The sequence below is a fragment of the Dermacentor silvarum genome, chromosome 3, assembly GCF_013339745.2.
Source record: "Dermacentor silvarum isolate Dsil-2018 chromosome 3, BIME_Dsil_1.4, whole genome shotgun sequence".
Lineage (NCBI taxonomy): Eukaryota > Metazoa > Arthropoda > Arachnida > Ixodida > Ixodidae > Dermacentor > Dermacentor silvarum.
Window position 1 is genome coordinate 164,323,853 of NC_051156.1, and position 13,105 is coordinate 164,336,957.

General features: G+C 44.6%; 1 long non-coding RNA gene across 1 annotated transcript; it reads right to left on the minus strand.

Annotated features, from left to right (window-relative positions):
• Positions 1–597: 597 nt before the first annotated feature.
• On the minus strand, positions 598–11,069 carry LOC125944052 (uncharacterized). The gene is made up of 3 exons (XR_007466085.1): positions 10,972–11,069; positions 8,149–8,200; positions 598–955 (listed from the first exon to the last, which is right to left on the minus strand). It is a non-coding gene; the product is annotated as an uncharacterized LOC125944052 (long non-coding RNA).
• Positions 11,070–13,105: the final 2,036 nt, after the last annotated feature.

Consider the following 13,105-nt stretch of genomic DNA (forward strand, 5'->3'; position numbering starts at 1 on the left):
GCTAAGACACACGCAATCTAACTAAATTTAACACCGCCATTACTACTTCGATTGAAAGGCGAGTGAAGAGACCCGACCAAAGAGGGCACATGCAGAAAGAATTTCTTTTCATGTTTGGAATTTCCTGTTGATCCATCATGAGCATTTTTGTTTTGAAACTTACATTTAATTTCGTTCAGGAAATTGCATAGTTAGGGATGAGTAGAACTGAACGACTCTAATGAAATGCAATGAAATGCCACATTCAGTAAAAGCAATGTAAAAGCAGTGTAGCATGATAAGGAATGGGAAGATTCAAGAGCTACCGAAGTCAGCAAAACAACTCAGTAGAACTGCACTTTGCAGACCCTTCAAATGAACATGTCATGAGCTTTAGCTGCGATTCTAATAGTATGCTACGTTTACGTAAGGACGATATCCTTACTGGAAATTGTGGTACCCGAACACATTTAAAAATGGCAGGTTGAGACAATGTGGTAGTGAAAGAATTACCATTGCTGAAAATGTCTTGATCGCTAAGTAATCTCTTGGCGGGTACTTTTTTAAATTACTTTCACAAACCAGTGAGCTTTAGTAACAGATATTTCAGTTCTTTATTTATTGTCTCCTAATTAAGATAGGGAAATGACATTCTTCAATTCAGGAAAAGTCTCTCTGCTTTGTGTACATGTTATTTTTTGCATTGCGCATTAAGAGCACTTCTGATGCCTTCGAATTTCCGCAGCTGTCATCGACAACTACGATGAGTGCTGAAGTTTGCCATCAAACGTGCCTCAAAAGTTTGTTTAATAGGGACAGGACATTTTCATTTTTATTCAGCTACTAAGTGGTATGTGCGTTCTACGTTGAACGTTTTTATACAAAATCCTTTTTGCTGAGTATCTGTTGTGACGTTGACATGACAAGTGCAACCAGGTGGGCAGCTCTGGGTGTTGGTTCTTTTATCCACTGTGCACTGAAAAAACAATGGACGACACAGAAATGTTTATTGGTGGTAATCGAGAAGCATAATTGCTTATACATCAGTGTACAATATCCAAATAAACCCCTTTGTGAACGTTGCAAGAAAACTCTATGAAAGAAGGTGAGAACACCTCGTCTAGGCATTGTAGTACATATTCAGTAAAAAGTAAAATCACCTTGACCGCCTTATGCAAATTTCTCTGTTTATTTACGCAGTTGCGAGTGAGTGTCATAAGGTGAAATAAAAATGCAGCTTAAGAGAGCCGTATATTATTCCGATTAGCCTTTTTTGCCTGCTTCGCGCATTTTTGTTAATATTGATATGTTTTTTGACTGCTGCAGCCACTAATGGTGCTGTCGAAGGAGTGGAGAAAAATCTTCAGCGCTCACACAAAGAATTTGAAGTCATAACAAAGGCACCAATAACATAAAACTATTCCAATTTGTTTTCATTGCAATCTCGTCACTGCAACCTTCTCTTGGTACCCATTCCTAAGTCTAATGGTCCACCGGTAATCCATCCTACGCATTACATGGCCTGCCCAGCTCCGTTTCTTTCTCTTAATGTCAATTACAATATCGACTATACCCGTTTGCTCTCTGATCCACATCGCTCTCTTCCTGTCTCTTAACGTTGGGCCTAACATTTTTGTGCGGTCCCTAACTTGTTCTCGAGCTTCTGCATTGACTTCCAAGTTTCTGCCCCAAATGTTAGCACCGTTAGAATACAGTGATTGCACACTTTTTTCCAACGACAGTGGTAAGCTCCCAGTCAAAATTTGGCAATGCCTGCCGTGTGCACTCCAACCCAATTGTATTCTTCTGTAAATTTCTTTCTCATGCTCAGGGTCCCCTGTGAGTAATTGACCTAGATAAATATACTCCTTTACAGGCTCTAGAGGCTGACTGGCCATCCTGAATTCTCGTTCCCTTTCCAGTCTATGGAACATTATCTTTGTCTTCTGCATATTCATCTTCAACCCCACTCTTACACTTTCTCGGTTAAGGTCCTCAATCATTTGTTTTAATTCGTCCCCATTGTTCCTGAAAAGGGCAATGTCATCTGCAAGCCGAAGGTTGCTTAGACATTCGCCGTTGATCACCACTCCTCAGCCTTGAATACTTCGTCTAAGCATGCAGTAAATAGCATTGAAGAGATTATGTCTCCTTACCTGACCCCTTTCTTGATAGGTAACTTTCTACTAGTGGAGAACCAATGTTGCTGTGGAATCTTTGTAGATATTTCCCAATATATTCACGTATGCTTCCCGTACTCCTTGATTACGCAATGCCTGTATAACTGCGGGTATCTCTACTGAATCAAATGCCTGTTTATAATCTCTTAAAGCCATTTAGAGAGGTTGATTGTACTCCGCAAATTTCTCGATTACATGATTGATGACCTGGTTGACATAGATTTTGACATCGTAGAATATCCCTTCCTGAAGCCAGCCTGTTCTCTTCGCTGGCTGAAGTCAAGTGTTGCCCTGATTCTATTGGAAAGTATCTTGGTGAATATTTTATAGAATACTGAAAGCAAGCTAACAGGCCTATAATTTTTCAATTCTCTGACATTCCCCTTCTTATGGATTAGTATAATCTTGGCATTCTTCCAGTTCTCTAGTACAGTTGAAGTCGCGAAGCATTGGGTATAAAGGGTGCAAGCTTTTCAAGCATGATATAGCCTCCATCTTTGATCAAAGCGACTGTTATTCCATCTTCTCCAGCAGCTTTTCCCCATTCTGACTTCATCGCTAGCTATAGAAGGCGCCTCTGTATCCTGTTCATCACTACTTTGAATGGAAGACGCTTGTTTGGTCTCAGTAGTGTACGGGACAGTATAGAATTATTCCGCTGCTTTAGTATGTCATCGAATGGCTGATGATATTACCCTGCTTATCTTTCAGTGCATACATTTTACCTTGTCCCTTGCCTAGTTTTCTTATCACTTATTTCATCCTGCGTCCATATTTTACGGGTTCCACAATCGTTCCCACGTTATAATTTCGAATATCCCTTACTTTCTTCTTGTTGATCAGTTTTGACAGTTCAGCGAATTCTATTTGATCTCTTGAGTTTGACACTTTCATGCTTTGTAGTTTTTATTAGTTCCTTTGTTACTTGGTAAAGCGTACCTACTGGTTGCCTTGGTGCCTTACCTCCCACTACAATTGCTGCTTCTGATATCAGCCTAGTTACGGTTTCATTCATTACTACCGTGTTATCATCTTTCTGTTCTAAAGCTGCATATTTCTTTTCGAGCCCCAGCCTGAATTGGTCTGCTTTCAGCCTTGACTGCGTCTAGGGTGGCCTGTTTCTTCTGGACTAACTTTACTCTTTCTGGCTTCAAACTGAGAGAAATCCTGTACCTCACTAACCTATGGTTACAGCACTTTTTCTTAGCTAACACGTCTACAGTATGAAAAAAAATTAATTTCTTGTTTTTCCATTAAGGATTTTCCAGGTCCACTTCCCGTCATTTAATCACAGGGGACCCTGATGATGAGAAGGAAATTTACAGTATCATAAATTTGGGTTGGAGTGCACACGGCAGGCATGGCCAAATACTGACTGGGAGCTCACCACCATCGCTGAGAAGAAAAGTGTACAATCATTGCATTCTACCGGTGCTTACATATGGGGCAGAAACGCGCTAGACAGGGGTGACTGGAGGTCACAGGGAGTGGCCTTCGTCCTGCAGTGGACATAAAAAAGGCTGATGTTGATGCGCAGATGACGATCATCAGAAAATATACTCATCTGCTATACCTTCCACACTTGCCTGCTATGCCTGACATGCCTGCTTGCCTTCCATGCTTGTATGCTATGCCTTCCATGCATGCTCTTTTCTTTGGTCATTGATAGTATGTCAGGTTTTACAGGAGGCTCTGTTAACTATACAAACCAATTTCGGCTACAACCACGCCTATTGGAAGCTAACACAGAATGCAGTGTGTTGTCACAATGGCTTTTTTTCAACCTAATCCAATTGCCAGCCCAAATAAACGTGGTTTTAGAATCAGCCTAATCACTTTTAATAGATAATTTATCTTAACAGTTTTTCAAGGTGTCAGTTGTTACGATTTTATTCATTGTTCGTTCTCAAGTTCGCTAGCGCATTTGGTCCAAACTGCCACAATTTATCGGGCTCCAATAACTGTACCGTAATTTTAGCGTTAACATAATGGAATTGCTAAAATCATTCCTGTCTAACCATAAAAGCTTGTAGTTTGTGACAGACAGAATTTTCAGTATTGTCGCTAAAAGCTAGAGGATGTTAAGCTAGGTATTTTTTTTACTGGTTTTGACTAAACGTAGCCTTATTCAGGCACACATTTGTTGGAGGTGAGTTTCTGAAACCACGTACGGTCGCTTTTAGGTTGGCATCCCTCAGCCATTCATCAGTGCTATGGTTGAATCCTTGTACCAGTAAATGAATAACGGAAATGCCTGACTGACCATGGCGAAATGTATCTTGTCGTGAAAGTGAAGCTGCAGGAGCTAGCGGGGGGATTGCGGAGTGAGTTAGCATTAATGTGAAAAAGTTGGTTAAAGAATACCAGTTCGTGTTCGGCAAGCTTGCAGAAATTCGTCCTAGGATTGCTCACTTTTAGTAGCCATGGCGCCATAAGACGCACGTGAAACATTTAATGTATTGTGCTGGAGGTAGTATGCAAAATGCCAATAGCCTGCCGCAGCGTTTATGTCGAACAAAGGGGACGATGCATTAAAAGAAGTCTCGAAAAACGAGTGAAAATCTTGCTTAGAAAGAAAGGTGCGCATTCACTTTCAATGCGTGGAAATTGTTCATGGAGAAAAAAAGTTTAGTAAGGTCAACATCTGTGCAGGGGACGTGATCAAGCCGCAAAGGAACAGAGGGATGTATCCTTTGTCAAAATGGTATTGATTGTGTCAGGGAGGTATCTATCACCTTATATTATTTGGAAATCAGGGCCCGTGTCTGTGAATAAGTCTTTCCGCCATAATTGTCTGTAAAAGTAAATCACCAATTCTGATGCTTACTATATTAATAGCGGAGATGGCCAGCCAAGGGTAAATAGCACTTACGAACGAAAAGCTTTGTGAACATAGTCCCTGGTTCTTACCAACACGTTTGTCTTGACAACATGGAGGTATGGAACGAGTTTAGCTGTTGTGCCTGCGTCACCAGCCTGGAAATCATTCATCTGCACGTTGAACCCTCAATAAAGTGTAGGTACTTGGTGCGTCTGTCACGTCTGTCTCATATTTCCGATATCAGAATGAAACTAAACTGCGACGCGACCACACATGGCGAAGCCAGGACTGCCTTCTTCAGGTCAAACAGGTAGTCATTTCTGGCCCGTGCACCCACTACATGGGAAGTGTATGGTAGGGTAGACTTCGTGTTCCTTTCATCTCACCCCGGCTATAAAGCTCGGTGGTCTTTTTAGGACTGTTCTTCGATATCGAGGGATGAAAGTCTACCGCGTGGAGTGGTAATGTTAGTGTTTGCCTCCTTTCTTTCTCATGGCTCACACGCATTGTGGAAGATTTGCTGAATATCAAGTCGATAAGGCAACGCAGCTAAAATTACCAAACTGCAGTTGGAAAGACACAGTATAGTTCAAAAATCGACTTTTTCGGATAGACTGAATAATTAGCTCGTTATAGATAAAAGAAAGTGAATGAGATCGTAATAATTGAAACATACGAAGAGAATGATTGTTAAGTCTTTACTTAGAAAAAGACCGGCTCGAAGGTCTATGCCGGGAAGTGGAGTAAATAAAAGAGAAAGGAGATCACAAATCCCGATCAATCCCTGCTTCCCGTACAAAGTCCGAGAGGGACTGCAGCGTTGCGTGAGCTCGACCGTCTCTGCTGCGTAATATGTACTGTCTAAAGGTCCTACTATGCGGCTTGGGGTATTTCTGTAGGATATACAGAAACAAATTTTGATGCACCGAAAGCACCTTCAAAAAGAAGTATTTTAAGGGACGTATTAAATTTATGCACCCTTGGATACGCTGCTCTTCGTTTCACAGGCCACAGATCTACGCAGATAGCTTTATTTCAGCAAAAACAAGCTGCAACACTTATGTGAGCAGCCGCGGGTTAGTTAACGGACTCAGATTGACGAAGATCGGCACGGCATCCAACGTGTCGCCGTGGAGTGCCATTTAAACACAGCGACAAGCGTACTGCGGTGCCTGCGACACACTCCAAATGCTGCAGATTTTATTGTTAAAGGTGGATTTATACTTTAAACGGAGCTCGCAGCTGCAGTGTCCACCATGGAATAATTTGCCCTGAACATGGTAGTAGTAGCTGGGAACTCAGAGTGTAGTGAGACATGGTGACACCGGCAGCGAAGCTCTATAGGCGAAGTGGCAGCTTCTAAAAGCTGATTACAGGATTTAATCGAGCCCTATGCGAGTCGTTATGTTCTGCTGGACAAAACTGAGGCTGAAAATGGCTGCACAGAGATGTAGCTGGAATGCCTGTGTGTCGACGCGACACTTCACTACATGTCAGACCCTGCATGGGACGACGACTTCTCAAGCACGCGCCCTTTGAAGTGCAGTTATGATCGTTGATATTTTGAAAACTATATCAAATAAGTAGACTTTAGGACTCCATGAGCCATATTTCTGTCGGAATAAGCCAGTCCTAAACACTACATTATTGTGTCAAGAAGGATGTCGCTAGTGAATCGATAGCGTCGGTATTTATTAGTCATAGCCTTTCATCCCGAGGGTCGCGGCATGCAGGCTAGGCAGAGCAAATTGTGACAACGGTAAAATTTTGACTGCCCACTAAGCAGCTGTGAGGATTAACTTTGCCACATCTTCCTACATATCCTGTCACTGCAAGCGCCGCCAGATGACGGCGCTTGTACAGTAGGATGCAAGAAGATGAGGCATGTGTATGCGCGGTAGCAAAAATCCGGAGACTACTCCGCACATCCCAATGGAATGCGAAGGGATTCACCCAATGAGAGCCGGAGGTAACGTACACCTTCCAGAAGCACTTGGATTTGAACTGGAGGCAAGCACCAACCAGTCAGCAGTTGCGAGAAGGGACGTTTAGAGTACTGGCGGTAGAAATTCCGGTAAGAAATTGATATGGCCGGATGTGTTACAGGCATAGCTAGCGATACAAGGTAGGGAAGCTTTCTGGAGAAAAGATTATGGAGAAGTATACAAAGTTGCTGGAATGAGAAACATGTACAGTATCCCTGATTAAATCAAGCTGGCTAGGTGACTATTTGTCCCCGCCCCGCTGCAAAGGAGATAGTATCATCGATGCCCGAGAGGGGAGCCCTGCTGCATACACGTTGCGGCATCGGCAATACGGTGTGTCGTCACAGTGCGTCAATGCTAATCGCATTAATGTCAACATTCAAGGTGAGATGGGTTCTGCCGGAATTATCTCCACCTAACTCGGCGGCTTGTAAATGAGGTAGCACCTAAAATTTACCACTCTTCCCCTTTGTACAGAATGGTCATAGACCTGTCCAGGAGATCATATATGCACATACAATCGATATCAGTCTGTGTGCAGAAATAGAGATAATCAGATACTCAGATAGGTTGCCAGTAGGAGGGGCAGGACGCCGGCCTGCTATTCGGGAAATAGGCCACACAAACATGAAAAGCATTGTCTCCCGCAACAAAAAGCTCGCCTGCCGCAACACCCAGCACCCACATGGCTACCAAAAAACGAACTCCTTGGCCGCTCCACATGCGCACTAACTAATGCGGGTCAGGCCTCCAGCCCGGTCTCTCCCGTCGCGAGGAGGTTGCGTTAAGAAGGATCCACGTGGGTGCTGCATTGACGCCAGCTACAACCTATACGTATAGACACCAGGCCGTCTGTCAGCCTTTGGTGCCGCCTCTCCATTGTAGCGTCGCCCACTCTCCTTCGTGGTTCTAACGCATCTCTTGCAGAATTCATTAAAATGGCAAACTGGGCGACTTCGTAAACGTTCAAGATTGCTGAAATCGTGAAAGAACTGACACAAGTGAAGAACACAGAACGAGTGCTCTCTGACAACTGTACTCCTACAGAGTTGTCCCGGATTGCGGTCATGAAGGTGCCACTACCTGTCAAATGCAGAGCTACGAACAAGCTCCGAGCCCAAAGGTGGGACTACTCCCTACCTATGTGGACTTAGTAGTCATGGTTATATTTTTAGAGACTTACCGCCTGTTGTACACATGTTGGCCAACCATCAGAATCGTTTGTGTAGCACTCCCTGCAGGAAAGGAAGAATACAAGCGTTCTGCATCGGCCTATATCTCAGTTGGGATTTCTGAAACTTTTAGTGTCACTGCGATTACCGGCCCTACAGACACACGAGTTTTTAACAGCGGATCTATTTAAGCTGACCGTCAGTCCGTAACGCGCGAACCGAAAATGTGGGCCGATCCTGGCTGTTGTGCAGAAAAGGTCCAAGCGCAATGGCACGCAGGGCACTAGCGAAGCTGAGCCTGGCTAAGTCTAGCTAAACATGGTTGGGACTACTTATCTTAGACAGTCATCGATAGCCAATCGATAGCCAATCAATAGCTAATCGGTAATCGATCAATAAATAAATTCCGGAAAATACTGGGGATGACTTGGTAGTACTTAGCCTAGCCCAAATACGTGACCAATACCTTGCGATTGCCAATCCATAGCCAATAAATAGCTAATCGATAGTTATTCAATATAAATCAATTCCGGAAAATTCTTGGAATGCCTTCTAGTGCTTAGCCTAGCCTAAAAGCCAGGATCAGCTAGGTGCCCATCAGCTCCGCTGTCTCTTTAGCATTGCGCCTGCAGTGCAAGCTGCGCTAATTTTTAGCTTGTGCTTCGTGAAAGTTATAGAACCAACGGCGCCTCTTCAGTCTTTGCCCACGTGCTAATGCATGGCGGGTGCAGAGAGGTTGGCATTCCAACCGAGAAGTTGACTTCGTATACTTTGTCAAGCCTGCGGATAGCAAGGTGAGCAGAGTACGCTGACTCTGCGTGGTAGCAATCCCGTATAGCGAAAAAAGATTCAATCAAGAACTCTGGGCCTGTAGTATGTGGTTGGTATGGCTTCGTCAACAAAAATTACGTGCTGTAGCAGGATTTCAACGATGGCGTCTCATTCGAACGGCCGGATGCTCTACTGACTCGGCCGAATAATTTGTTATACAACATATGCATATATTCAGGTTGCGTTGTGATTGTAACGTATATTATTTTGTGGGGACCGTGCAAACCCATCTCCACATTTTTTTAAACTCTACCGGATTTCAAGAAAGTTAATGTAAGGTGAGAAAGAAAAAAATATGCTGATAATTGCAAATGACATGAGAGTTTCACGTGCTACATGATGGCGCAAGACGTGTAGTTCGTCTAAAACTGTCTGTGGGACCTCGAGTAGTGATCACTGCACTGCCGTAAGTAAAACTTCACATCTAAAGCCCACAATTTCTACTGCACAGTTACTTTTTTCGGCACCCAGTATCACCACGTGAAGATATGTGATTATTTCCAGCTGTTTAGAGTGAATCGACTGCGGATGGAAGACAAGGGCTCAATGTCATTATGAGTCTCGCATTTCTTTTTCTTGAAGAGGCCTGAGATGAAGCGAGATAAGGAGAAGTCATACGCAAAAGGTAGGCGAGACAGGAGCCTACTTAACCACTTCCCGACATGTATGCCTACCCAAAGTGCCTAGCATGCTGCGTCGTCAGCCATTCAAGCCCTCAATTTTATACTGTTACTCTATACATACGAAGCCACATGAAATCATCTTGCCCCTACCCAGCCAAGGTTGTCACAATATAAGGTACGTTATCACCGTCTTTAGAATGAATTTTTAGAATTACCCATGATTAATTTTCATGATGACGCCTGTTTAGAGACATGCATTGCCAAATATATTGATGTTCCTCTTTGCATGTGCTTCAACGCATAATATAGCATTTTGCTAAAAAATTTGGAGCAACATCGAATTTTTATCGCGAGTTTGATGGCGCATATCTTGCAACCCGCGACTTCCTCAAACTTTGTTGCCAGTGGCTATCACTTGCAATCAATCGGCTACAATTTCTCAATTGCAATATGTGACGTGAATTAGTTAGAAAGTTTATTGGTAAATTTCGGTCACGTAGCTGTTCATGTCTTTCAATATCTCGCGGAAGAAATGTGCGCCTCTTTAAATATTTCAGCTCAAGGAAGGTAATAATGCCAGCTGCCACAAGCGATTTAAAAAAAATAGTAAAGCTTAAAAATTATCACCCCGTATACAACGCCTGAGTACTTTTCTTGTTTTCGGAAGCTTGTCGTTGACAGGCGCTTGTTCAACGTTTTTCTTTTCTTTGATGATGTCCACGTGTGCAACGTGGACATCAAAGCCGAGAAGTACGCTTGCTAAGGCCTTGCTAACGCCGGGAGCACGTGGTCCCGCAGTACGTTGGCGAGGAAGAGACCATATTGCTCCCGGTATTAGCGCAAGCGCAAGGAGTACGTTCGTCATCTTCTTCTTTCTGGAGTTTTACGTGCAAAAACCAGTTCTGATTATGAGGCACGCTGTACTGGAGGACTCCGGATTAATTTTGACCACCTAGGGTTGTTTAACGTGCACTACAACGCAAGCACACGGGCGTTTTTGCATTTCGGTACCATCGAAATACGGCCGCCGCGGAGTATGCGTTAAGGAGCAAGACGTAGGCTAAAGTGCATTGTTGGCTAACACTGTGAGTCCTGTGGGCACTGCATATACCACTGCGAATCGATTAATACCACGTGATTTCTCGCTGAATCGCTGCGATTGAATTTTGCGTATGCCCGTAGAACACGTTACGGCAGACAAAACCCGACATGTCATCAGCATCACCTAACGGCAGAAGCCGAGCGTGAAGACAGCATTCTGCGGACAGGTATTGAGAAATACTCCTATATGACTCTGCTGGAGCCACACTACAACAAATGTGAGCCTAGATTTGAATTCAGTATCTACGAGCTTGAAACCCCATACACAACTGTACTTACATCACCATCGTGGCAGCTATAAAAACCACAAGAACGAGAGCTTTGCTTGTGTACATGGCCACCTCAAAAGGGGTACAGTGTTTATGTGCTTGAGCGAGCGCTTGTGGTAAAATTTCGCTGCTTTTATACACAATCGCCTACATCAATCATTGAAGTCGCTGCATAAAATAGTATCTACGAGCGCACGAAACAATGCATCGCTGGTCATTTGTTCTGGCTGGGTATTGACAATAGCTATCCGTGTCACGAGAGATTGCGTATTTTAGATGCAATGAGCCAGCAGATTAGGTGGAACCAAATGAAATTGATTTTAAAGCGATGTTTGATTACGACCCCGGTGCTTGCCGAGTGTAGTCGGCTGTTCGCCTGTCAGGCACGCGAGTAATGCTCCAACAGCGGCTAACCGGAGACCTTCCCGTAGGCGAAGTGTCATCATTTGCCAAATCATGCATTCAAGGCCTGAAAACAGGAAGCAACTTGCTCGAAGAGGTGAAAGATTCTCAGGAAGCAGCTTTTGTGTCTAAAGCATTGCGTCAGTTATGTCGCAGTGGCTGGCCAGCGAAACCAAAGCTTCCTTCTGTCTAGCGCCGTACTGGAAAGATAGAGCAATGATAGCCGAGTGTTAAGGTTCGCCCCTAAACGGTACCAAGCTTATCATTCCTGAGTGCCTACAAAAGGAAGTCCTAATGAAGCTACATGATGTGTATCCAGGCATAGCAAGAAGCCGTGAACTCGCGAGGGAGTTTGTTTGGTAGCCAGACCTTAGCGAACAGCTAGCACGCCAGGTGAAAGAATTTATGTGTGACATACGTGCGCTTTGCATCGCACAATTCTGAGCCTTTCATTTCAACCCCCTCTCAAAGCTTCGTGTGAGAAAGAGTAGGGGATGATCTTTGTTTTACTAACACTTGTCACTGTCATATTGTAGTAGATTACCTGTCACATCATCCGGAAGTCGCATTGCTTCCTCCAACTAAGACTGCCGTCGTAATCCAAACAATGAAAATCATCTTTGCATGCCACAGCATCCCGAAAACGGCAGTGAATGATTACGACCCATAGTTAGCTTGTTCCCACTTTGAGCAATTGGCAAATGACTACGGCTTCGGTCACGTCACCGTCAGCTAACGGCATCAGCAAGCTAATGGGGAGATTGAAAGAGTGGTGCAGACAGTTAAGCGCCTCGTACTCAAATCAAAGGAGCCATACTTGGCTCTCCTCGCCTACAGGGCGACACCCGGCGTTGTAGGCCTCAGCCCTGCTCAAATGCTGATGGGCCGGCGTCTTCGAACGCGTGTTCCAATGACACCGCAGTTGAATGGGCCGGTCGGATCGCGTCTGTCGGACATGATAGTTAAGGACTTCGCTGAAAAGAAGGAGCAAGCGCGGTATTTTAACAAACGCTACCGTGCCGCCGGACCGCAAGAAAAACTAGGTCCCGGCGATACGGTTTGGGTGACGGACATGCAAACTAGTGCCAAGTGATTGCAGCACCTGCTGCGCCCAGGTCCTACACGGTGAAACCGATGAGGGCATTTCGCTGAGGCGCAATAGAAGGATGATGAACCGTATGTCAAAACGGAAGAAGTGCGAAGGGAGCTACGAGTTCCCGAACAACCATGATCAGGCGGAATCGATAGGCGACACATCCGCCGCCTCAATGGCGGCCGGTCAGGTGCCCTCGGCAACGGGGTATGTAACCAGAGCAGGCAGAGTAGGCAGCGATCCAATTCGCTGCGGTATTGATTTATTAATTGTTGGTTGCCCCGTACGTTTTTTCTTGTGTTTATATAATGCGTGATGTGCCCCCTTAACCTTTGTGTTCTTCGGTCAAACACGAAATTGTCCGGCAATGTTCAGCATTGCACCACTCGCCTTTCAACAGGCAAGAAGACTGGGAAGAAGCCGTCAAGAGCGACGACCTTCAAGTCCAGCTTCGGGCTGTCCAAAGGGTCTGCGAAAGGGCTGAAGATCACGGTCTTCCGCCCCCGGTGCAGGTGCGGCCCGCGACTACGACAAAGTAGTCCCTTAGGACAAAATAAAGTTTCTTGTCTGTCTGTCCGTTCAAATAAGGCGCATGTGCTGATAAGTGCTCGCGCGCTGTTATCGCACATGAGTTGCAGTACGCTGTTGC